Here is a 25,384-nt window from a genome sequence, read left to right as displayed (position 1 = left end):
ATTTTTATTACCTCACTCTAGACCAGTTTTGCCCCTTTGCAATGAACTATTCTTTTTAGTGGATATCTTCTGCTTAAAATGCATGCTCCTATCTCAGCCTGGGACGTCTTTTGTGTTCCCTCGTCTTCACCCGAAGAACTGCCATTTACCATTCCATACTTTTATCACTGGTCCTCCTGGAGGCCCTCTCAGGTGCCCCACAGCTGATTATTCTTCCTTGTGCATGTTCCCGTCACAACACTCTCTATGTCATGTTTTACCTGCAGATGGCCTCACCAGCCAGAAAGCTCTTAGAGTGCATCCATGTGTATCCCGTGTTATGTACAGGGTTTTGCACACAGTAGACACTTAGTAAATATGTGTTATCTTTTTAAAGAAGGATGGTATTTTCAGTTTCTATGTCATTGTATCCAAAGCTAATGAAATGTTATTTGGGCAAAAAACATCCCCAGTCCTAATACTGTTAAAAAGGAAACAAATTCTATGTTAATGTTGATTGTAGTTTAGCAAATACGTATCTTGAAAGTAGTAAGGGAAGATACATTAAATATTTTATTCTATGTTTGCTCTAGGGCTTATCATTATTTCTTTTCAAGGATCTGACCATTTAGTTGATTATATGGAAACAAAATCTGCAGAATGGTCTTTGCTCTATGTATTTAAAGCTTTCACCAAAATAGTCATTTTTCTGAGCTTATGAACTTTTCCAAAGAATAATGAAATTAAATATTTTACCATGTAATGCTCTTACATAATGGAAAACATTGTTACAGATTTGACTGTTAAAGTGACTGACCTAATAGGAGTTTATATTAGACTTTATATTCATGAACACTGTAGTTGATTTCAGACAGTAATGCTTCATCACAGGGAAATATTAAAAATGATCTTCACAGATATTTCACATGGTAAGATTAATTATTTACATATGTTACTATGGCAACCATGTATCAAAGTATGATAAGTCTGGACCATACAATTCTTTTCTTTAGATTCCTAAATCAATATACTGACTAGGTGTTTGGTGACAACTTCATATAAAAAACACCACAACAAAGTAGAAAAAATGTTTTGGGTAAACTGTTAAAATATTTTGCTTAAAATTTTTTTTCTGTGTGATATGGGAATGGCTACACTTGCTATATTGGTATCAGACAAAAATGGTTTTGAGACAAGAAATATTACTTGAGATAAGGAAAGTAATTTCATAATGACAGGGTCAACATATCAGCAAGATATAACAATAATAGATGTGCAGACACCGAACACCAGAGCCAATAATACATGAAGCAAAAAGTGGAGGAGCGGAAAGGAGATAGAGATGATTGAACAATAGTAGAAGTTTTGATACCCATTCCTAGTAATGGAAAGAACAACTGGACAGAAAATCAGCAAGGAGATAGAAGGCTTGAAAAACACTATCAACCAACTTGACCTATTTGACATCTACAGAATGATCCATTCCAACCACAGTGGGATACATATCTTCTCAAGTACACATGAAACATTCTCTAGACCATATGCTATGCCATAAAACAAGCCTTAAAAATTTTAAAAGAGGGAAAAAAATCATCACCAAAGATGCAATAAAAAGCAAAAACACAACAGCCAGATAAAATTTCCCTCTTCAAAATGAGTCTGTAAATCAAAATTCCAAAATCCTTTAAATCATGTAATGCTAAGAAAGAAAAAAGAAATAACAATTGGTACATAAGTTCACTTGAGATAAATTATGGATAAAGAAGTGTCATACTAAGATTTAAAACATTTTTATCTGGAATAATCAAAGGTAAAAATGAAGTAATGGCACTACTAAAAAAATAAAAACATAAACATTCTTAAAAATGGTGCAAAGTGTTAAGGAAAAATTATAATAATTGAAGTAGAGAATAAGATATTTTCAAAGGGAATTGATCAGTAGTGAGTAAATCACTTAAAACAGCTGTGTTTCCCTTTTCCATTTGTTCTTCTTTGTTGATTTAGAAAGCTCAGAAATACTGTAAGATTTTTTCTATTTGTTCATTCATCCCTTCTGGCACTCAGCAGATATTCATAAGGATCTACTGTGGCAGGCACTTTTTAGGATGCCCCTGTGGAGTTTACACAGTAGTTGGAAGAGACACATATTAGTCAAAAAATAAGATAATTTCATTGTGTAATAAGTGACATTAAAGAAAGAGCACTTCCGTCTCCAAGCTTAGTACAACTTCTGACTATAAAGCATTCTCAGAAGCTTATCTGGGTCAATGAGTCAGGATTTGTCTAAGGTTATTCAGAAAATTCTAAATAGCCCCAGACAGTGAGTGCAGTCCAAGGCCTGTGCTGGCTAGAGAGTGAATCGTTACGGTATTTAAAATGTCATTGTACCAGTAAGTGTTTCTACTTTTGAAAGCATTAACTAGAATTACAGATATCAAAACCAGCATAAGAGATACAAAAATATATGGGGCGCCTGGGTGGCTCAGTCGGTTAAACGTCTGACTTTGGCTCAGGTCATGATCTCATGTTTCATGAGTTTGAGCCCCGGGTCGGGCTCTGTGCTGACAGCTCACAGCCTGAAGCCTGCTTCGGATTCTGTGTCTCCCCCTCTCTCTGCCCCTCACCCTCATGCTCTGTCTCTTAAAAATAAATAAAGATTAAAAAATTTAAAAAAATACAAAAGTACAGGATTTAACAGCTATTTAACACTTTATCAATAAGATTTCCTTAATACCCAATGCAGATGGAGCATAAATTGAGGTAAGAAAACCCAAAGAAGAGGCATGGGCACAGAACAGAAAGAATGTTTGATTAGGTTGCTTTCCTATAAAATTTTCTTCATCTTATTTAAACTGGTAATCTGAGGTCATAGATTTCAAGGATGTCTATTATATATCCAAGTTAATTAAGCTGTATCATATAAATGAATAACTGGTTTCTTATTTTTTACTCTCCCTATTTTGTAAGCCACACATTCCAACATAAACAGTGACTGTTTTTGCTCTTGTAAGCCACAAAGTTTATTTTAGGAAAAGAATCCCACCTTTTATTTTTTAATATTAATGTATTTGTGTATACATTTGTGTATATATACGTATATATATATATGACACACACACATGTATGTATATATATGTATATATGTATATATATATGCCATATGTATATATGTTTATATATATATATATATATATATATATATATATATATATGCCATGCCCATCATGGCGCTCGAACTCATAATCTCGAGATTGAGAGTTGCATGCTCCATGGACTTAGCCAACCAGATACCACCCCCCAACACACCTTTTATTTTTTTTAAATATTTATTAGCTGCATTTCCAACCAAACTGCACAAAATGATGGTCTTTGAAAGATTATTAGAAATAGCTTTCATCCCAGTTACCTAGTCAAAGTTAATTTGTGTGAATTAAATGTAAAACTTCCCAAGGTTCAGGCCTAGGTCCAACCCAAAGTAAATATTATTGTTCAACTTAATCCTGGAAGTAGTGAATTGTACCACACATACTATAGAGCATGTTAACTACCTCAATAATAGTGTTATAATAGACAAAAATAGACATTTACTCAATAGATAGTGTAATAATAGACAAAAAAAGACATTTTGGAAGAATGGAATCATTTGAGGAAAAATCACCACATGTGGGTGAGCCTTTTTCATAGTGGCCCTGACAGACAAATCAGTAGCATATTTTTTCCTTTGAGAGGTATTCAGTGGCCTCAGGAGGAGCCAGGGAAAACACCTAAACACAGTAACTAATGCTTAACCGAAAGCACCATCACATTTATTCAATGATCTTTATCGGTCCCTTAGGGAAACTCTGACATTGTTGAAAATCATTGCAAGGAAATAATTCCCCAGCAAGACCGTCATTCTCATGGCTTCTGCATCTTACAAATATGATGAATAGAGGAGTAGGACACCTTAACTTGATGCTCCAAGTCAGAGACTAAAGGAATAACACTAATTTTTGTCTTACACAGAAAGGCTGATTTTCCATCTCAGGCTGACATACAGGGAGGGAGATGAAGGACCAGACAGACAGAGAAGGTCTATTCTCTGAGGACTGTTCACATGATATTATCTGAAGGAATCAAATGCAGCTACTTACACATCATATAATGAGAAAGCACAGGATTACCGTTAAAAGATTTAAGTTCTTTGTATGGCTCTATTATTGTGTGACTTCTAGAAGTTACTTAACATCTAGGCTCCAGTTTACCAAGCAGAGTAAATTGGGGGCGATAGCACCTTTGTTTCTGAATTCACCTTATTTCTAGGAAGATAAAGTATTGAGGATAAAAACCCGTGATGAAGTTAAAACATCTGCAGAAATATAATCTCACTACCCAAAGAGGTGAGCTCAAGAAGGTTTTATAGCAATCAGTGATGAATCTTTTTCAAGGTAGTATTTGCCATCTATACATGTCTCATTTTTTTTTTTTTAATTTTTTTTTAATTTTTTTTTCAACGTTTATTTATTTTTGGGACAGAGAGAGACAGAGCATGAACGGGGGAGGGGCAGAGAGAGAGGGAGACACAGAATCGGAAACAGGCTCCAGGCTCTGAGCCATCAGCCCAGAGCCCGACGCGGGGCTCGAACTCACGGACCGCGAGATCGTGACCTGGCTAAAGTCGGACGCTTAACCGACTGCGCCACCCAGGCGCCCCAATACATGTCTCATTTTTAAAAATCTCTTTCTGATAACATTATTAGCAATCGGTATAGGTTTTAAAAAGAACTGTGTCTCAAATAAGAAGTAAATTAGCCACTCTCAGGAAAAAGGAATCTCAGGAATCCACACAGACTTAGCGAAATCCCTCTCTTGTGTAAGAAATTCAGCACATAGATGTACCATTCCTAAAGACCTTTCAAGTGGGGGACTGCACTCCTCAAAGTCCTTAGCTGTGATATCTCCAGATCCCATCTCAAGCTGCCCCCACCACTAACCTTTTTGCTCTAGGTGTGCCTGTTCACTTTTTTATACATAGAAAAGTATAATGCATTGGCTCTTGCCAGTAGAAGAGGTAACAGTGGAATCATTTTATTTTAATAAAATAGGGTGTCCTGGGCCAAGTGTTTGGCCAAGTGTCTCGATTTTTTAAACTGTCAGTTTCCGCTCCCCTGCCAATCCCATCTCCCATCTTATGCCAATAAATTTTTATAAGAAGGATAAGTTCATGGAAGGTACACTTGATGAGCTAGATCCCTGTGCCTTCTACTAAAGTGACAAACAAGTTTTGAGCACAGGAAAGTGTTTTGCCATGCACTTTTGTGTGTATATAGTTTTTTGCTAGGTAACATTTCAGGAATAGATTAGAAACCAAGGGTCCTCATCTCAAACACTGCTCTGTAAGAATTGTCGAATCACTATATTATACTCTTGACACTAATATAACATTGTATGTTAACTATACTGGAATTTAAAATGAAAAAACAACAAAACGAAGACTATTCTATAAAAAGCATCATTGATACCCTCTGAGAAAGCTTATTCTTTAGAGAAACTGCTTCCAACTACATGAAAAAGAATGTAAACTTTAATTGTAATCTACTTGTAAGCGGAAAGAGAACATATTTTCTTAAGTCTTAACCATATATTTTTTTTCTTAATTGAAAAAAGTTGCATTAACCTATATTCTTGTCTTCCCTTTGAGATCAAGACATTCTCCTGCTCACACCCCTGCAACACTCTCAGTGGCCTGCACAGAAAAGCTGAAACTGTCACATAGTCAAGGAACTTCTTGATTTGTCTCAACCATTTCAGTGGTCTTAAACTTCCTGTTCCCCCATGCTTCCTTTGCCTCCCACAGCCCACTGCACTAAATTACCCCTAATTTCATTAAAATAGTCCTACCTGAGGATACAAGTACAGATTTACTTACATAGTTTTGTCTAATATTTTTCCCAGTCTTGCTACTTAATAAAATCCTCCCCTTACTCAAAACTCAGCTGGCAATCATCTCCATGAAAGCGATCCCAGCTTCTCTTGTTGAAATTTAATCTCACCTTTATCTCTACTCGCATGTTTTTGTATATTTTTTCGATGGTACGATTTGTTTTTAGATAATTATATGTATGATGGTCAAACCCAATAGATTGTATGGTCTTTAGAGCAGGAGACCCTGATTTGTTCATCTCTCTTTCACTGACACATCCTAAAAGATCCTTGAGTATTTACATATAGAAATTGCCAAAAGGAGACCTTTTAATAAATAATGAGTTTAAGAGAGAGATTTACAAGAATGATAATTCGGGGGCGATCTGGTGACCCCCAGAACTTTTTGCTCTGTCTTGTCTGTTTGCACTCCCCCTTTCTGGAAGGAGTAGTAGTAAAGTTAGAAACCCTGGAAAGCACAGATAGCCGGAAGAATATATGTGGCCATTAACGTACACAGTAATGTCATTTCTAGTTAGGTTTATAAATGCATCTGTCCCATGTAGTTACTGGCTAAGTAAAGTTCTTTGAAATCCAAGCTACCTTAAGAAGGCTTCATTTTTTAGTTTAAATACTGAAAAAAAAAAAACCACTGTCATTTATAGGAAAATGCTAACAGATGACTGAAATAAAACACAGTGTTCATTTTGTCATGCATGATCTATCACGTGCAGCCATGATTTTGCCTAACAGCCTGTTAAGCCATGTAGAAATACATTTTATGTAACTGCAAGTTGTGTGTGTCTGAAAAATACTGAGATCAGTGCTCTGGGCTATTGACACAGGAGCCGTAGCCATTGCCTGAAGGCTGGTTGGAATGTATAGAAGCAAAAGTCCCAACAGGACAGATAAGTTTTCTGCCTTTTTTTTCTCCTGAACTCTTTTCACATGACATTTTCTTTGCCTGGAAATGTCCCCTATACTTCTTAAATTTTTTTATTCATTTAAATATTTATTTAAATATTAACATGTTAAGAATTTAAAATTTAAATGTAACATTTAAATATTAATCCTGTCTGTATATCTCATTTTGAGTATTTTGACTATGACTCATTGGTTTATGTTCCATACAACCTATTTATTGTGTGTATATAGACAGCTTTAAAAGAGAGTACATTTGGGGCGCCTGGGTGGCCATGTCGGTTGAACTTCTGACTCATGATTTCATCTTAGGTCATGATCTCATGATTTGTGGGATAGAGCCCCGCATCGGGCTCTGCACTGACTGAGGAGCCTTCTTGGGATTCTCTCTCTCCAACTCTCTCTCTCCCTATCCTCTGCTCTCACACGCTCCCTCTCTCTCAAAATAAACATTTTTTTTTAAAAGATAGTACACTTAATATAAGACAAAAGTTTTATGCCCATCTTATTGTATGGACATAATAGACATTCCAGTAATACAATATATTATAAGTATAAATTAAAGTTATTAATAGCCAAGTATAATAGTCAATGTAATCTAAGAAATTGGTAAGAAAACATACAAAAGGGAGAAAATATATAGGGTCTGAATTAATTCCTTTGCTTAGGAGGTAACATCTGATGAATCTTGGTCTCCAAGTGCCTTGTTATAAACTTTGAACTCTTTTAGTGACCAAAATTCCTATAAATCCATGAAGTCTTCATAGTGATTTCTAAATTTCTTGGGCACAGATCATGAAAGTTCAAATCCAAAACTTTATATTGCCTAACACCTCACTCAACATGCTCAAATATATACCTTCACACTGCAGTCAAGATGATGTGGGAGTTTCATTCCATGGCTGGGGAAGTGTCTGGCAGAAGCAAACAAAAAGAAGATAAGGTGCCTAACCTAAAAAAAAAAAAATGTTGTTTCTGTACACAGGGTCCTTGCTTTTATTTAGCTATGAAAAAAAGAGAAGGGTCTTGTAGTTACTAAATTGTGCTTCTGGGACCATTTTGGAATGTATGTATTTTTCTCACATCTGTCTGGATAACATGGAGTCACTTTATATTTCTAAAATACAGGTACACATTTGATAGTTTCACGAGAATGTTGCTGCAGTTCACCCTTTATTTTATATTCATCCAAATGCTGTATCCTGCATTTCCACCTTCAAGTTGATTAACTTCCACACAGATGTGTATCTACTTGATATATGACTGACCCTGCTTATCTAACCTAAGGGTTTGATCTTTTGCTAAAGTATGCCTAACTCAAAGAGATACTTATAGGTAGCATCCTGGCCATCTCGGAGCATTCATCCTTAAACACACCAACTCACTGAGACACAAGTGCTCAGAGAATCCATTCTACAAGGTGAAAAAGAAGTTAAGTCAATACATAAGTTGGTGATATATCGTCTTTAAAATATTGCATAATTTGAACTGGCATAATACTTCGCTAAGCTGAATCTCCTAGTCCGTTGAAGATTGCCCATCTGTGCTCATTAGTATAAAGAAGAAATGCCTTGAAGAGACAAAGTGCCATTCTGTAGTTATCAAAAAAAGTGTTCACAACATTTCTTTACATAAAGATACTTAATACTTATAAAACCATTTATTTCTTTTCAAATCACTATAATGTAGGTGATTTGCCAAACATCTATTAAGAGTAGAATAAGGACAGGATCTTTTCATCTGTATGTAAAGAAACACAGTGGAGATGATATCATATTTCTATGAGGGGTGGAGTTAGGATTTAGTCAAAGACTTTTGACACTGTACCATGGGTTTAATTTTTTCATGTAATGATACTTACGTTTGTTTACTATGAGCCTATGTCTGCGTAATTCTCCTGATTTTCTCTTTTGGACCATTTGTTAAGTAAGCATTTGATATATACCTAGTATGTGTAAGGCATACCTTTTCCCTAAATTATGGGCGTTATGCATACACATAGTGGTGTGCATAAGGAGCACCTGTCCACCTGTTTATAGTATCTTTCTGTCTGTCTAGCACCACCTCAGAATGGCAATGGATACTGTCCAATCCCTTTGCTCTCTCTGCTAACATTTCCTAATAGTCATCTCCTTACACATTTTATTATGCTTTCCTCTTTGCAGTATTCTTAGATCCACTCATATGCAATATGCTGACATTCCCTAACACACAGTCATGAACTAGTAGTTATTCTCTGAAATGTTAATAAGTGTTTCATAATTGTTTAAAATGGAATTTTGTGTAGAGATCAGCTTGGAAAGCTTACATTAATAAAGTTAAACAGAATTCTTGGGCCACCTGGGTGGCTCAGGTGGTTAAGCATCCAACTTCAGCTCAGGTCATGATCTTGCGGTCCATGAGTTTGAGCCCTGTGTCAGGCTCTGTGCTGACAACTCAGAGACTGGAGCCTGCTTTGGATTCTGTCTCCTTCTCTCTCTGCCCCTCCCCAGCTCACGTTCTGTTCTCTTTCTCTCAAAAATGAATAAACATTAAAAAAAAAAGTTAAACAGAATTCTTGATCCAGGATTACTTTGGAACATGTAATGTATTAATGTGCTCTGCCTTAAGAGGCAGGTCATATTTGTTTTTCCCAAAATTATTTGATTTAAAAACTCTTTTTGAGGAATATTTAAGGATCCCAGATTTATACAGTGCGTATTTTGAGGGGATCTCCTAATAGTGTCTGTTCCACATGTTAGCTTGACAGTTCTCACTTCTCCAGGGAGGCACTGTTGTTTTACAGTATTATATCTTGAAAACACTTTATGATTTCAGTGGACATTATATTAACCAAAAGTTTAATCAAAACTCAATCTCAGGGCCCTTTGTGGATTTATTTTATATATTCTTGAAAAAATTTTTTTTAAGCATTTATTTATTTTTGAGAGAGAGAGAGAGGGACAGAGCATGGGCGGGGGAGGGTAGAGAGAGTGGGAGACACAGAATCCGAAGCAGGCTCCAGGCTCTGAGCTGTCAGCACAGAGCCTGACGCAGGGCTCGAACTCATGGACCGTGAGATCATGACCTGAGCCGAAGTTGGATGCCTAACTAACTGACTGAGCCACCCAGGTGACCCATCTTTTCTATCTTCCTTAAACACAAAAAAGAAGTATATTTAGAAGGGAATTATTTCATATTAGTTGAGGGAACTTACCAGAATTTTATTGATGTGATAGTATGTAAAGTTGATTAAAAAAAAAACCACTCTTTTAGAATGGCTTAATGTTTAGGGAATGGATTTTGGAGTCACACAGACCTGAATCTAATTCTCACATCCAGTCCTTAATAGATATGTGATTTTTATAAGTCCCAGTTTTTTATCTGCAAAATGGGGATAGTGATATCTCCTTCATTGCTTTTTTTCCCCTAAACATTAAAAGAAACAATATATATAAACTGTATAGTCTAGTGCCTGCCACAGAGTTAGCAAATGTGGTTGAAAAAAATTTGTCTTTTTTATGAGTATGTTTTCTATTGTCCATTTGCAGTAAAATTTTTTTCTTTCCCTTGGTCCAGCAATTTTATTTCTTTTTCTTAGATGCCATCCAAGCTAGGACACAGAACATCTTAAGTGCTGCAAAGGCAACATTTATAATAGAACCCTATATTAGGCTGGTGCGCTCATGTGCCAGCTACAGTGGGTGTTGGCTGCTAATGGATCACACCCATACCATTTTATTTTTTTATTCTTACATTTGCCTTTGGCTGACAGAGCCATTTTGACATGCCTGAGAGGTAATTCATGCCTCCTCCCCACCAAAGCAGGTAATGGATAACCCTTGAATCATGTGGGAGGTAAGAGTTAATCCCCTCTACTCTGGTGGGGCAATCTCAGTGCTAAAATTTACACTCCAGAGTTCCCCCTTGGAATTAGCTCAGGATAGACTTCTCTTGCAGCCGCAACTTTGCCTACCTTCTCTCCTGCCCTATCCTGGTTTTCTTCCTCGTCTGTAGGATTCTCCTGAGAACATACCTCTCATATAAGGCTCTGCCTTCACTCAAAGAGATCCTAGGGCACCTGAGTAGTTCAGTTGGTTATGCGTGTGTCTTGGGCTCAGGTCATGATCTCATAGTTCATGGGTTCAAGCCCCATGTCAGGCTCTGCACTAACAGCTCAGAGACTGGAGCCTGCTTCAGATTTTGTGTCTGCCCCTCCCCTGCTCATGCTCCGTCTTCCTCTAACTCTCAAAAATGAACTATGTTTAAAAAAAATTAAAAAAAAAAAAGAGATGCTGAAATTGTGTCTTCTCTTCTCCAACTGATTAGCATCATCCCATTTTGTTAGAAACAAGTAATTATTTAGTAGCATACTATACCCAAGACTTCATGCTAGGTTTTAGGATCCCTGAAAATCTGAAAATTCCATTTCTGCACTGAGAAGCTTGTGGTTTTAAGATCATGAGAATCTCCTTCCCCATTTGACTGTCAATACAATTCTGTGCTTCTCTCTTTTTCATTAAAAACTTCTTGTATGTAAAGAAAAAAAAAGTAAATTCTTCTTTCCGTATTACTCTAAAATTAGGTAATATACATAGGGCAAGGTTTTTCCTCACGCAGCTCAGTTCCTGAATGACTCTGGCACAACTTCCTTTTTGTAGGGTTTTCTCAGAGAATCTTTATTCATTAAGATAGCTGCCAAATTACTTTTAAAGTTAGTGGCTTCTGAAAAGTTAAAATAAAAAATTCTCTATTCCCTCCCACAAAAGCATATCTTCCTTATCAGATATGTAGGATTTCTTAAGGTCTTCTGAAATAATTTTCAAGGTAGGCTATTCAAACACAAAGGTCTACTGAATCTTTTCTAAATGTGCTTTGCCTCTAATCTGTTGAACATTGCCAGGCAAAATTAGTTTCTATTGCTTCCCCTTGATACATTTCCACATCTTCTGCAGCCTCCATTTATTTTGTTTTATTTTTTTTAATGTTTGTTTGTTTTTGAGAGAGAGAGAAAGAGAGAGGTGGAGACCCAGAATCTGAAGCAGGCTCTAGGCTCTGGGCTGTCAGCACCGAGCCCAATGTGGGGCTCAAATTCGAGAACCGTGAGATCATGACCTGAGCCAAAGTCGGATGATTAACCGACTGAGCCACCCATGTGCCCCTGCAATCTCCCTTTAGAGCTGCATACTCGATATCCTTATTTTGTTATTCGTATGGCCCATCATACAGAACTTTTAGGACTCATCAGAAACAGCCTTTGAGGCTTTGCAACACTTTTTTACCCTTCCTAAAGAAGGCCTAATGATTTAAAAAATTACACTGAGAGAACATAAATGTTTCACTTTTGAAAAAAGTTTATTTATTTATTTTGAGAGAGGGAGAGAGAGAGAGCAAGAGAGAGCAAGAGAGAGAGAGAGAGAGCACAAGCAGAGGAGGGGCAGAGAGAAGGAAAGAGAGAATTCAAGCAGTCTCATGCCGCCTGATGTGCTTGATTTCGTGAACCATCAGATCATGGCCTGAGGTGAAACCAAGAGTCGGATGCTTAACTGACTGAGCCAAGGTGCCCCTAATGTTTCATTTTTGCTTGCTGGGGTACCTGCCCTCCAAAGAGTTTCTTACCACAGGAGCCATGAATGAATGAATGACTTAACAAACGAACACACAGATAAATCCATAGACGAAACATTAAGGAAGATACAAGAAGAAATGAGACAAGTTGTATTCTTTCTTGGTGGCTCACCTTGTCAGTTACGTCTTCGCTGGGATACTCAGTGATAGTCCACAACTAGTAAACGAAATTACACTCTCTGTCTAACCCACGTCTGTGGGCTCTTGATCTAGTGCTTTTTTTTTTTTTTAATTTTTTTTTTCAACATTTATTTATTTTTGGGACAGAGAGAGAGACAGAGCATGAACGGGGGAGGGGCAGAGAGAGAGAGACACAGAATCGGAAACAGGCTCCAGGCTCCGAGCCATCAGCCCAGAGCCTGACGCGGGGCTCGAACTCCCGGACCGCGAGATCGTGACCTGGCTGAAGTCGGACGCTTAACTGACTGCGCCACCCAGGCGCCCCTAATAGGACACTAGCACTACCTGTGGTATCAGTTTTCCTGCATGTGAGCTCACATAATTCTTTGTGACGGTTATTTTCAAATTTTTTGAATGTTTATTTATTTTGAAGGAGAGAGAGACAGAGCCTGAGTGGGGGAGGGGAAGAGAGAGGGAGACAGAATCCGAAGAGGGCTCCTGGCTCTGAGCTGTCAGCATAGAGCCCGACGCAGGGGACTCAAACTCACGAGCCATGAGATCATGACCTGAGTCGAAGTCAGATGCTTAATTGACTGAGCCACCCTTTGTGCCTCTTATTCTGATACTCTAATTGGTGTATAGTTAGTAGTATGTTTATCTTTTTCCCCACTAAAGTGTGTGCGCCTTAATTTCTCAGAGCAAAGGCTGCATTTTATCAATTTCTTCTTTTGAAAATGTCTTCCATACTTCGTAAGGTAGAACTTAATAATTGTTTGTTGAAAAATTTGAGTGAATGAACCCCAGGGGGCCTGAACTGCATTTATGTATCTCAGAACAAATCCTGGAGAAAGCTTAGCAGTGGATTTTGATGTGGTTTGACTAGCTTAATTGTCTAATACAGAAATCTTAAACCTTAAACCAGACTTCTTATTTTTTTGACATAGTCTCTCCCTCCCTCAACATATTTGTTCCAATTAGCCGATAAACTCACAGAGTTCAAGTTTGGAGCACAGCTTCACTGTTCGGTGAGACTAGAAGAGACTAGAAATGCTCACAGTGAGTTCTTACTAAATGCCTCTTCCTGATGGTGGTGATGATACAGAGTTTATCATTTACACGTAACTTCTTGCAGTAGGAGATATTTCCTTACGACAAAAGTTGTAGTGATCTTAGGGGCTAGATCTGCTTCCTGTCTGGCGCTAATCACTAGGATGACACTGGGCTGTGACAATGGCTTGCAGGCAGGAATTAGCATGAGAACAGTCCTTTTGTGAACATGCAGAGAGGTCAATAAGTACATGATTATAAATTAGCTTGGTGGACTAGTGTGGTCATTAGCTGGGTCGAGTGTTCCTATTTCATATAATTGTTTGCTGCACCTGAATTAATTTGAGTGTTTAAATCCTGCATATTAATTCTGTGCTGCAGGATGTAAAGCTTTGGACTAATCCCTTTAATACTCTTTAGTATAAACACCTTAATCAAGCAACAGCTTTATAATTAGTTCTACTTACAGGCTAGATATAATTTACTAGTTTTACAGCTCATAAGTTACTGCAACTTTTTAATCATAGTAATTATGCTTTAGAATATAAGCATAAACGGACTTTTCTAGTTTGTTCTGAGAATGAAACCCAGGCAGTCAAAATCAGGAGATTAATAAAATCCAATATATGGATACACTTTGTATTTTTATGGCAGCTCAAGATCACTCATCCTTGGAATTTAATCACCAGATTAAGGTAGGCTATTGAGCTGAGAAGGTGATTTTTTTCTTTAAAAGGAAGTGCAATTCTCTATATATTACATATTTCTTTTGTTGGGTGTGAAAAATGCTGACGTGATTTAATTTTATCGCAGCAGTGAGCGCTCTGACAATATCCCTCTCCTGTACTAAACCTAGTAAGTAAATAATGGTTTAGCTACTAAGGATGTGCTGATCCATTTTTCTTTTTATCTGTTTTTTCCCTGAGGATTTTAAAGTACAAATCATTTCTGGCATAAAGAACATTTGTATGGTCAGGCTACACAGTTTAGAGGGCAGTACTTTAAATTAAATCTTAAGTAGGCATTTAAATTAATTTATTAAGACAGTTACTTATATAAATTCAAGGAGAATTAATTATTTAAAACTCTTCATTGAAATTTAGAAATATTACAAAAGATAGTACATTGTTACTAGAACTTCAATGAATGTACATTGTTGGTTAATCCATGTTAAATATATATATAATCACTATTGGCCATTCTGGTACAAGTTGAATACATAGGTCCTTTTTTTGAGAAAACTTTGTGAAATAGGCTATTATCTTTTGGCTTTCAAACATAAAATCTGAAGCATGAAATAATATATATGTATAGCTGTAGATATAAATATAACTTCATGATACAGTGTAAGTATATGCATGCACGTGTGTGTGTGTGTGTGTGTGTGTGTATGTATACATACACAGATACACACATGTAAATGTAAATATGTTATAGTGAAACATAGTTATTAAATATTTTGGTCGCTTTAACAAAAAGTGTTGATTACCCTGTGGTTAATTTGGTCATAATGAATTGTATTGATTATAAATTGGTGAAAATAATTGATAATGTTGTAGGCCAGGTCAGAGGTTGCATATATAAACATGGTTACTCTGAGAGTGCTTATATTGATGAAATCAACTATGTCTTGCTCAGCATAGTAATATTGTTCTTACATAGTTTATAATTAATTGGTATTGTGAACTTGTGGTTTGCTAAATAATTATACTGTGTAACTCAGAAGTCTTTCTGTGGGATAGAAATATTTGAGGATGTTTTCAGAAATGAGGATACATTTTTGAGGATAGGGAACAGACTGGAATGCCACTGTCTGGGGTAAACAGCCTGGCCAGAGACAAGCTGATGCTAACTGGAATCCTACCAACTGCAGAAGAAAGATGTGATAGGCAAGAATGGAGACATATCAAGTTGATCAAAGGAACTTGAGAGGAACAATTCCTAGCTATGGGGCTTGGGTCTCCGAGGAATCTTGAAATCATCTGTGACAATCTTAAACCTGTAACAGGTCCAGAAAGCATTTAAACCAGCTTTCCAACCCTGGAGGTATCAGATACATTTGTTATCCAGTGGGATAAGTAGTGAGGTAGAAAGTGGAAGACACCATGGCCCTGTGCCTTGCATTTTCACCCCAGTGGCAGGCCATAATTGGGGGAGGATGAGAAATCCCATCTTTGAATGAAGACTGAAAAGGTCTTATCCTATGGAACATAAAGTGAAATATAGGCCCTACTTCTCAAAGTGAGGTCTTCAGACTCCTGGGAGTGCCTGAGAGACCCTCCCAGGGGATCTTAAATATCACAGCTTTTTAAAACAAAAATAGCAGGGCATCGTTCGTCTTTTTCCCTTTGTTGAGATTGGCACTCATGTTACAAAAGCCGTGGCCATGAGATTGCTCCCTCATGAGCCTGAATCAAGGCAGCAGTGCCAGACTTACTGGTAGTCATGGTATTTTCCACCATCACACAGTGGCAGCTAATGCAAAAAAAAAAAAAACAAAACAAAAAACACCAACCCCCCCCCAAAAAAAACAAAAAAAAAACCAAACAAACCCCCAACCCCCCAAAAAAAAACCAAAAAAAAAAAACCAAACAAACCCCCACCCCCCCCCAAAAAAAAACCAAAAAAAAAAAAAAAAAAACCAAAAAAACCAAAACGAGGAAAAAAGTCATCTTTCCCTTCACTGCTGTTGTGGCTAATACATTTCTTATAGCCAGATGTAACATTTTTTTCTCTTGTCTTTAAATACTTCCTTTCTCCCTTTCCCACTACTCAGGCTGTCTCCCCATGCAAACATTTCATGCTGTAACTCCCTCCACTCTGGCCTCCTGCTTACCTCAAGTTGTCCCCTACGTCTTCTCGATAGATTTTTACCAAGTCTTGATCTCACTGTCTGGGATTACGTCTGCGATTCTGGGCCACTGTCTTGCCCCTTTCAAATTAACCTGAGCAGTGTCCCCTTGCTTCTGGATGCTGTTTTTCGATTTCAAAAATGACAGCCAAGTATTTTGATAAGATTAGAGGTTGCAAAATATTTTTACTGATTCTCTCTCTCTGGCTACACTCCCCATGCCCCCTTCTCTTATTATACGAAAGGCTCCCTGTTTCCTGAAAAAATTCTTAGGGCAAGAAGTGGCTAAATTACATTTCATGGATTTTGAGACATTATGGATAAAAGAATGGTCTCCAGGATAAAAGTGCTCCTGGGCCTAATATATTCTTTGCTTGACAGACAACATTGAGAGGTTCAAAATGATGAATCATCCAAAATTATATTATTAGTGAAAACCCTGGTGCTTAGCCCAGCAAAAAAGGAGAAACAATGAGGTTCTATTAGCCGAGCACAGTGAGTTGAAGGCCATCTTGTGATGCATGGTTATAGTAGGTGCTCGAGTAATGCTTTATTTAGTAAGGTCAGTAAGCAAATCCCAGACATGCCTGCCGATCTACACACAGTTGTCATGCCCACTGTTGGATGGGTGACATTTATCTCTTCTCACCAAGAGCTCAGATCTCAGGTTCCCAATTGGTATATTCATTCTTATTTTAATACAAAATCAAAAATCCGAAAATAATTTTGTTTTTAATTGACTGAAACAGAATAGCCAAACTAAAGGAATATAGCATGAATTTATTGTGGGTTTTGGTACAACCTAAGGTCAGAAGCAAGGTAAGGGAAGCTTCTTTACTGTACCCCTCTGATTTTAATTCACAAACTTTTTCCTTTTAGACATTTTATAAATTTATATTTTTGAATGTTACATTTTTTTCTGCTCTTGTCTCTCTCTTTTTGTTCCCAATTATGTATGAACTATGAATGGAAAATGAAGTAAAAGGGACAAACTCCTAAAATTCTACTTTTATCTCTTTTGATTTTCTTATTGGCAAAGCATTATCTAGTCAAGAAAGACATCCTCCAGCAGCCTTTTGGGTGGTGTTCTTTGTTATAGGAAATCTTTTATTTCATTCCAGCAAAGAAATGAACCAATTTGATATGATCCTTTTATCCCAGAGAAAGGGCACAACTTCTTTATTTTCAAGGTTGTGCATTTTTTTTTTCAACTGTAAAACATACTCCACTATTGAAGCCATAATTATATGCACTTGTCAATCAATCTTAACCTACTACACCATGGTTATGGCATTTTATCTAAAAAGAGAAGGATTAAAGGCTTTGCGTGAAATGAAAGGTACACACAGTCAGGGAAGTATAATGCATGTCATTAGCTATCTGGGAAGAGAGAAATGGACAGAGACAGATTACCAATATTTGATTTCTCACAGGCACTAAAGAAGTATTTAAGGCTACCTACAAAATAATGTAAGGGAATTTGACACTTTGATTCCTATTTTGTTCTCTTGGCAATTATTTAAAAGAGCTCCTTCATCCAGCAGCTACATAAATCAAATTTGAAATGGATAACAATTTAAAGTGAGATTAGGAAAGGGGGCAAAATCCTGCTTTAACATAAGTGCCACAACTTCAGGAGAGGATTTTAAATGTTATTTTCTTCAAGCACATTTTATTTTGGGGGTATGGTTTTTCTGGAGGCTGGGATATCTAGAATTATTTTAAAATATATTAGCAGCCCTTCGGGTCTCTGAGAAGTACCGTGGCAGTTGGGAGAGAAAAGCAACTTATGAATAGATCACAGAAAGGAAGCCAAAACCAAAGATGTAAACTTATTTTCTCAGAAAGATTAGTATGATGGCAAGTACTCACTATGTCCAATGTAAAAATATATTGGGAAGACACTAGTCACAAGAACTCAAGAAGCAAAATTATATCTGATGACTGCAAGATTGTTTCTGAAGTAAGCCGTGCTGATCTGTAGAACAGTGAAATTGCATTTAGAAAATGGAAAATAATTGCTAAAAATGTTCTTGGTAAAAAAAAAAAACTGGTGTAACTGCTATGAAATGAATTTTGTTATTGACAGAAAGTATTCCACATGGAAAAATAATTCAAGGCCATATTTGAAGTTTCTGTTTTCAAAACTACTGATGCTTACTTGGTTTGGTGTGTGTGTTTTAATTTAAGTATAATTAATGTACAATGTTATATTAGTTTCAGGTGTACATTGCAGTGATTCAACAATTCTGTACATTACTCAGTGTTAAGTGTGCTCTTAATCCCTTAAAAAATTTTTTTTAAATGTTTATTTTTGAGAGACAGAGTGTGAGCGGGGGAGGGCTAGAGAGGGGGAGAAACAGAATCCGAAGCAGGCTCCAGGCTCTGAGCTTTCAGCACAGAATCTGATGCGGGACTTGAACTCACAAACCGCAAGATCATGACCTGAGCTGAAGTCGGACGCTTAGCCCACTGAGCCACTCAGGTGCCCCTTAATCCCTTTTATCTATATTGCTGATCCCTTATTCCCTTAGTAAATACCTGTTCTCTGTATTTAAGAGTCTGTCTCATTCTTTCTTTCTTCATTTGTTTTGTTTCTAAAATTCTGTGTACGAGTGAAATCATACTCTATTTGTTTTTGTTTTTGTTTTTTTTTTTACCTATTTTGCTCTCCTAATACCGTCTGCCTTCATATTTGTTGTCACAAATGACAAGATTTCATTCTTTTTTATGGCTGAGTGATATTCCATTGTATGTATATACCACATCTTCTTTATTCATTCATCTATTGATGGGAACTTGGGTTGCTTCCATAATTTGGCTATTGTAGATCATACTGCAATAAACCTAGGGATGCTTGTATCCTTTCAATTTAGTGTTGTTGTTTTCTTTGATTAAATACCCAGTTTTGCTGGATCATCTGGTCAATCTGTTTTTAATTTTGAGGAATTTCCACCTTACACCTGTCAGAATGGCTAACCCCCCCCCCCCCCAGAAATAGCATTGTTGGTGAGGATGTAGAGAAAAAGGAATCCTCTGTAAGTTTTTAATCAAAACTCAAACAACCCTGTCAAGCTTGTGCTGAGCTCAAAGAGGTCTGGCAAATCCAGAAAAAGAAAAATGAAGGAAATGTAAGGAAATCATGACCTGAGAAAGCAGCAAATGACTCTAAGAAGTAAGTAGTCAATAAGATGATTCCAGATGGCATTGGGGATGACGTGCCATGGGCTGGTGATCTCTCCTCTTCCTGACACATTGTTTAGAAAAATAAACTGTGAAATGGTAAACCTTGAGGGTCTTCATGGTGAAGGTAGTAGTTTCAGTTAACCTTTGTGGATAAGACAGATAATTAGGTTGATTCTGATGGATATGAATCCCAGAATGTATGTAAAAGTTAGAACGTTGAAATGATGAGAAAACCTTACCAGCAAAAATGATAATATCAGCGTGCTGGGTCTTATATGATTAAGAACCTACAGGGAGAGTCTATGGATGGCAAATTTCCATTAAAGTGCACCCATTAAAAATTGTAGTTGGACTGAATACCTCAGTACCATCCTACCTTTTTCTTAGTCCATTTTTTTTTTTAATTTTCCCTGTGAACAAGGGTATAGTTTGGGTACAGGTGAAGACTTTCCTTTTCTTTAAGTGGACCCAATATAATTTATCCTTCCTTTGGGCTTTCAGGGGAAGAAAAATAATTTTCCTTCTACTCTTCTGAGTTCTTGGCTAAGAATCCTTAATAAACAGATGAACAAGAGAAAAACAAATGGAAGGTTAGCAGCGTGTATACCTCATATACACAGGGAAGGTACCCAGGGGACATGAGTAACTCACAGAGTTGGCTTTAGAAATTAGCATTAAATACCATGTTATTAAGGGAAAGGGAAGGGGGCCTCAGAGCCTGTCAGAGTAGGGTAAATGATTTTTAGGAAAGGTGTGTGGGTCCTTGGGAGAATAAAATGGAGGCATGATCATTTGCAACAATGTTGGGGTGTGGTGTGGGTTTCTAGTCTCTTTTTTGTGAGAAGAGTCAAACTTCCCTGATTGAGGAACCTAGCAGGGAGGACCTGTATGATGGTTACCTTCCTTTTGAATGATTTATCTTCCAAACATAAGAGGATAAAGGAAGTTCAAAGAAAGCGTCTCCCTGCATTTGCTGTTTTTCAAATGCCTACATCTCAAAATAATCAGTATGCCAAAGTGGTATATTTTGCAGTGGCATATTCTATCCTTCAACCTTTTGTAAAATTGTTAATGCCTGTACCCTTTAAATTCCATATATTTTTGCATATGGGGCACCCATACCCCAAGTCACCTCTGTGAGCTCTAAATGAATCTGTGATTCTTTATGTTACAGTAAACTAGGATTGCTCTAATTCCAAACTCCACTGATGCTTCTTTTATATTCTGAGTTGAATTTCCTTGTTTTGGCCAATTTATAGTACACTAAATTTTTAGAATGTGAAGCCACAGATACCATGTCAACAAGCATAGAGTTTTCACCCCGATGCGTTTGCTAAGATCTGGCCCAGAGATGCCTTGGTTCCTTTGGCTGGTGCAATACTGGCCCTTATCGTTTTGCTTACTTTTTAAAAAAATCACTTGCCAACACTCAAAATCAAGAGATTTCATATAAAAACTGAGATTTATGGAGCATTAAAAAATACACAAATAGCTTCCTATCCTTCTGTGCTTTCTTTTTCTACATAGTATTTATTATCATCTATACATTTTACATACTTGTTTCTTGTCTGTCCCTTCCCCTGGAATGGATGTATTTCGTCTGTCTGCAATTCAAGATGATTTTCTTTTTTTTTTTTTTTTTTGCTGTTGAGAAGGTGACCAAGATATTGCATGGCAGTATCATAGGTAATAGGTAAGACTTCTTCATTTACCCCCTAGTTCTTGAAATTCATTAGATTCAGGGTAAAGTCCTTCTTTCTATCCTTAGAAATAAGCCTGGTATTAATTTACCGATTCATATTGAAAATGAGGTAGAAAGGGTCTTATTGCTGTTCATAGTTTCTAAAATGTCTTTGAACATATCCTTGTTCTTCGAATACATTGCATTTCTGTCTCCTACAGGATGTGGAATGCTGCATCAACTTTGCTTCCCTAATGGATGTGGTTTGTGTGCACTAGAGGAAGCATAGTGAGAATTTTATGTTTTAGATGCAGTATTCTGATTGCTGCTTCCTACTTCATAACCCCACATGCTTCATAAAATTTATGATAAAAAGAAAGCATTTTAACTCTTCTCGTAGATTTATTTTATTCAACAAATATTTACGGACTACTCCAGGGGATAGTATTCAGCAATATATTGCCAGTACACATAGATCAGAGTTTACTTTTCAAATTGTTTATGTTTTAGTAGTGTTACTATGACACAGTCTTAATATTATAAAATTAACATGCTATTTTGAAAATATTGTATGAATAGATTGGTAATGGGATTAGGATCTGCATTAAGTGTTGATTAATGTAGCTTTGCAACACTTCAAAAATTTCAGTAAAGGAAATAAGATTTAGAAAGTTATTTTTTTCAACTTGTAAAAATTCCTGTGTCACCCCACATTTGTGCTTACTTTCAGAATATTGATGGTCGCTTTACACCATGCTTATTTTACTATTTTATATAGGATTCAGAAATAAGAAATAATAGTGGAAAGGATGCTCTCATTAATTGGAACTAAAGAACTTGGTATTTTAGTTTGTCTTAGAAATAATTTTTTTTAAAGTCTTTACAATTTTTTTTATGTTTATTTATTTTGAGAGAGAGAGACATCCTAAGCAAGGGAGGGGCAGAGAGAGGGGGAGAGAGAGAATCCACAGCAGACTCCATGCTGTGAGTACAGAGCCTCACTTGGGGCTCAGTCTCACGAACTGTGAGATTATGTCTTGAGCTGAAATCAAGAGTTGGATGCTTAACCACCACCTGGGTGCCCCATCTTAGATACTCTTATAAAAAACCCAACAAACAACCCAAAATCTTGAGTTAGGTGTTTGGTCAGTCATTCCCTGTGAGCCTGCATTTCCTAAATGAAAGTAAAAGGGGTACTTTATTATTATTTAAATTTAGGTAGAATTTACATACAATAAAATTATTATTTACAATTAAATTATTTGACAAGTTTTAACAAATATATGTATATATGTAACACTGAAGAAAAGAATTAAGGAAGACCTTGCCACTCAGCGGAAGTATATATTCATTGAATGGAACACTCAATATTGTTTGTTTGTTCTCCAGAAATTGATCTTCATCCAATGCAATCACAATAAGAATTTCAACAGAATTTTTTCCTAGACATTGGCAAGCTGTTAAAATATTTCATAAACATTTTATATACTCTATGGAGAATATGCAGGAAAAAGCATTTGGTAGAATTCAGCATTCTTTTATGGTAAATAACAACAAAAACTGCAAACTGCAAATAGATGAAAGGCATTTCCAAAACCTGTAGTTAGCATTATACTCAATGAGGAAATGTTGAATGCTTTCCTCCATAGATGGGGAACCAGGCAATGATGTCCACTCTCACACTACTATTCAACATTGTACTATTGGTCCTAACTATCGAAATACAGTCAGTAATAAAATCCCTTAAGGTCAAGAAGGAAGGAGAAAAAGTTTAATTTGAGGATGAATTCATGGTTAAGTGAAAAAATCTAACTACATTGGAGCACCTGGGTGGTTCTCAGTTAAGCATCCAGCTCTTGGTTTCAGCTCAGGTCATGATACCATGGTTCATGAGTTTGAGCACAGGGCCTGCTTGGGAATTTTCTCTCTCTTTCTCTCCCCCTCTGCCCCTCCTTTGCTTACACTCCCTCTATTGAAGTAAATAAATAAACTAAAAAAAAAAAAAAAAGAAAGAAAACCCAAAAAGCAATTACATGAAGTAATATGTGAAATTAGTAATATTAAAGGAGACAATTTAATAGAAAATGCATAAGAGCTTTTCATTGAAGACTACAGAAAATAAAAAGAATTGCATGGCAAGTTTCCCAAATTGGTGTATAGATTAAATGCAATCCCAATAAAAATTCATGTAGAGTTTTTTGGTAGAATTTCATAGTTCAAAAATGTACATGGGAATGTGCATGACCTAGAATAGTCAAATAACTTTTTAAAAGAACAAAATAGGAAGATTTGCACTGCCTGATTTAAAGATAACAATAAAGTTATAATAGTTAGGACAGTACAGTATTGGTAAAAGCATAAACGTGTCAGTAGAACAAAATAGACAATCCAGAAATGGAATGACACAGACAAAATCAGTTAATTTTTGACACAAATACCAAAGCAGTTCTATCGGAAGAAGATTCTTCACCACAAATAGTGCTGAAGCAGCTGTATATTTTTATTCTGCCAAAATAAAAGTAAATAACATCAACATTTACCAAGAACAAACATGACCTTGAAATGGATCAATGTTTAAACATAACAAATGAAGGAAGCCTGAGTGGCTCAGTTGCTTAAGCATCTGACTCTTGGTTATGGCTCGAATCATGATTTCAGTTTGCTGGGTTTGGACCCCCTGTTGGGCTCTGTGTGACAGCACAGATCCTGCTTGGGATTCTCTCTCTCTCTCCCTCTCTCTTTCTCTCTCTCTGTCCCTCCCCCACCAGCTCTGTCTCTCTTAAATAAATAAACTTAAAAAAAAATTGGGGGTGCCTAGGTGGCTCAGTCAGTTAAGCATTGACTTCGGTTAGGTCCTGATCTCATAGTTTGTGAGTTCAGGTCCTGCATTGGGCTCACTGCTGTAAGCTCAGAGCCTGCTTCAGATCTTCTGTCCCCCTCTCTCTCTACCCCTCCCCTGCTTGTGCTTTCTCTCTCTCTCCCTCTCTCTCTCTCTCTCTCTCTCTCTCTCTCTCTCAAAATAAATAAAAACATTAATAAATAAATGTAACAAATGAAGAAGAAAATATAGGAGAAAATCTTTGCTGCCTTGACATAGGCAAATATTTCTTACATATAAACTAACAAGCATTTAGCTACAAAAAAAATTTGCCTTTATCATTAAACCTTTTCTTTGAAGAAAACCCGTAAAAAATGAAAGGAAAGCTATGTAAAGGGAAAAATATTAGCTATACATATATTTTACAAAGAAATCATATCCAGAACATAAAAAGAACTTGTGTGACTCAGTAATAAAACCAAAAAAGAAAAAAAAAACAATTAAAAATGGGCAAAAAAATTGAACAGACTGTTCACAAAAGCAAATATACAAATGCCAAATTTACTCAAAGTAGATGCTTAAATCACTCAACAGAAAAAAATGAAAATCACAATTAGATATCACTCTATAGTCACTAGATTGATTGTAATTTAATTTTTTCTTCCCTTCCTTCCTTCCTTCCTTCCTTCCTTCATTCTTTCCTTCCTTCCTTCCTTCTTTCTTTCTTTCCTTCTTTTCCTTTTCCCTTCTCTTTTCTTCTCTTTTTTTTCTTTTCTTTTCTTTTCTTTTCTTTTCTTTTCTTTTCTTTTCTTTTCTTTTCTTTTCTTTCACTAATGCAGTCCCCCACTACCACAGATTATGCAGTCGAGTATGCCTCATTTGAGAAAATTGCAGCAGTCAGCACATCTGGAGTGCAATGGATATGCCTCGCCCTGGGAAAACCACCTTAGTGATCATGGTGTCTCCCCTGCTAGATAAGTGTGGATTGATTAAAATTTTAAAACTGACCTTTTCAAGCAAGTGTTGATGAAGATATGGCACAATTGGGACTCTTAATTTTTTTTAAATGTTTATTTATTTTTGAGAAAGAGAGAGAGAGACAGAGCATGAGCAGAGAAGGGGCAGAGAAAGAGGGAGACACAAAATCTGAAGCAGGCTCCAGGCTCCCAGCTATCATCACAGAGCCTGACTTGGGGCTTGAACTCAAGAACCGTGAGATCATGACCTGAGCCGAGGTTGGATGCTCAACCGAATGAGCCACCCAGGAGCCCCT

General features: G+C 36.7%; 1 non-coding gene across 1 annotated transcript; it reads right to left on the bottom strand.

Annotated features, from left to right (window-relative positions):
• Positions 1 to 24,934: 24,934 nt before the first annotated feature.
• Positions 24,935 to 25,093, bottom strand: LOC115526990. The gene has a single exon (XR_003972823.1). It is a non-coding gene; the product is annotated as a U1 spliceosomal RNA (small nuclear RNA).
• Positions 25,094 to 25,384: the final 291 nt, after the last annotated feature.

The sequence above is a fragment of the Lynx canadensis genome, chromosome A1 (assembly GCF_007474595.2).
Source record: "Lynx canadensis isolate LIC74 chromosome A1, mLynCan4.pri.v2, whole genome shotgun sequence".
Taxonomy (NCBI): Eukaryota; Metazoa; Chordata; class Mammalia; order Carnivora; family Felidae; genus Lynx; species Lynx canadensis.
This window is presented reverse-complemented; position numbering and strand designations above follow the sequence as displayed.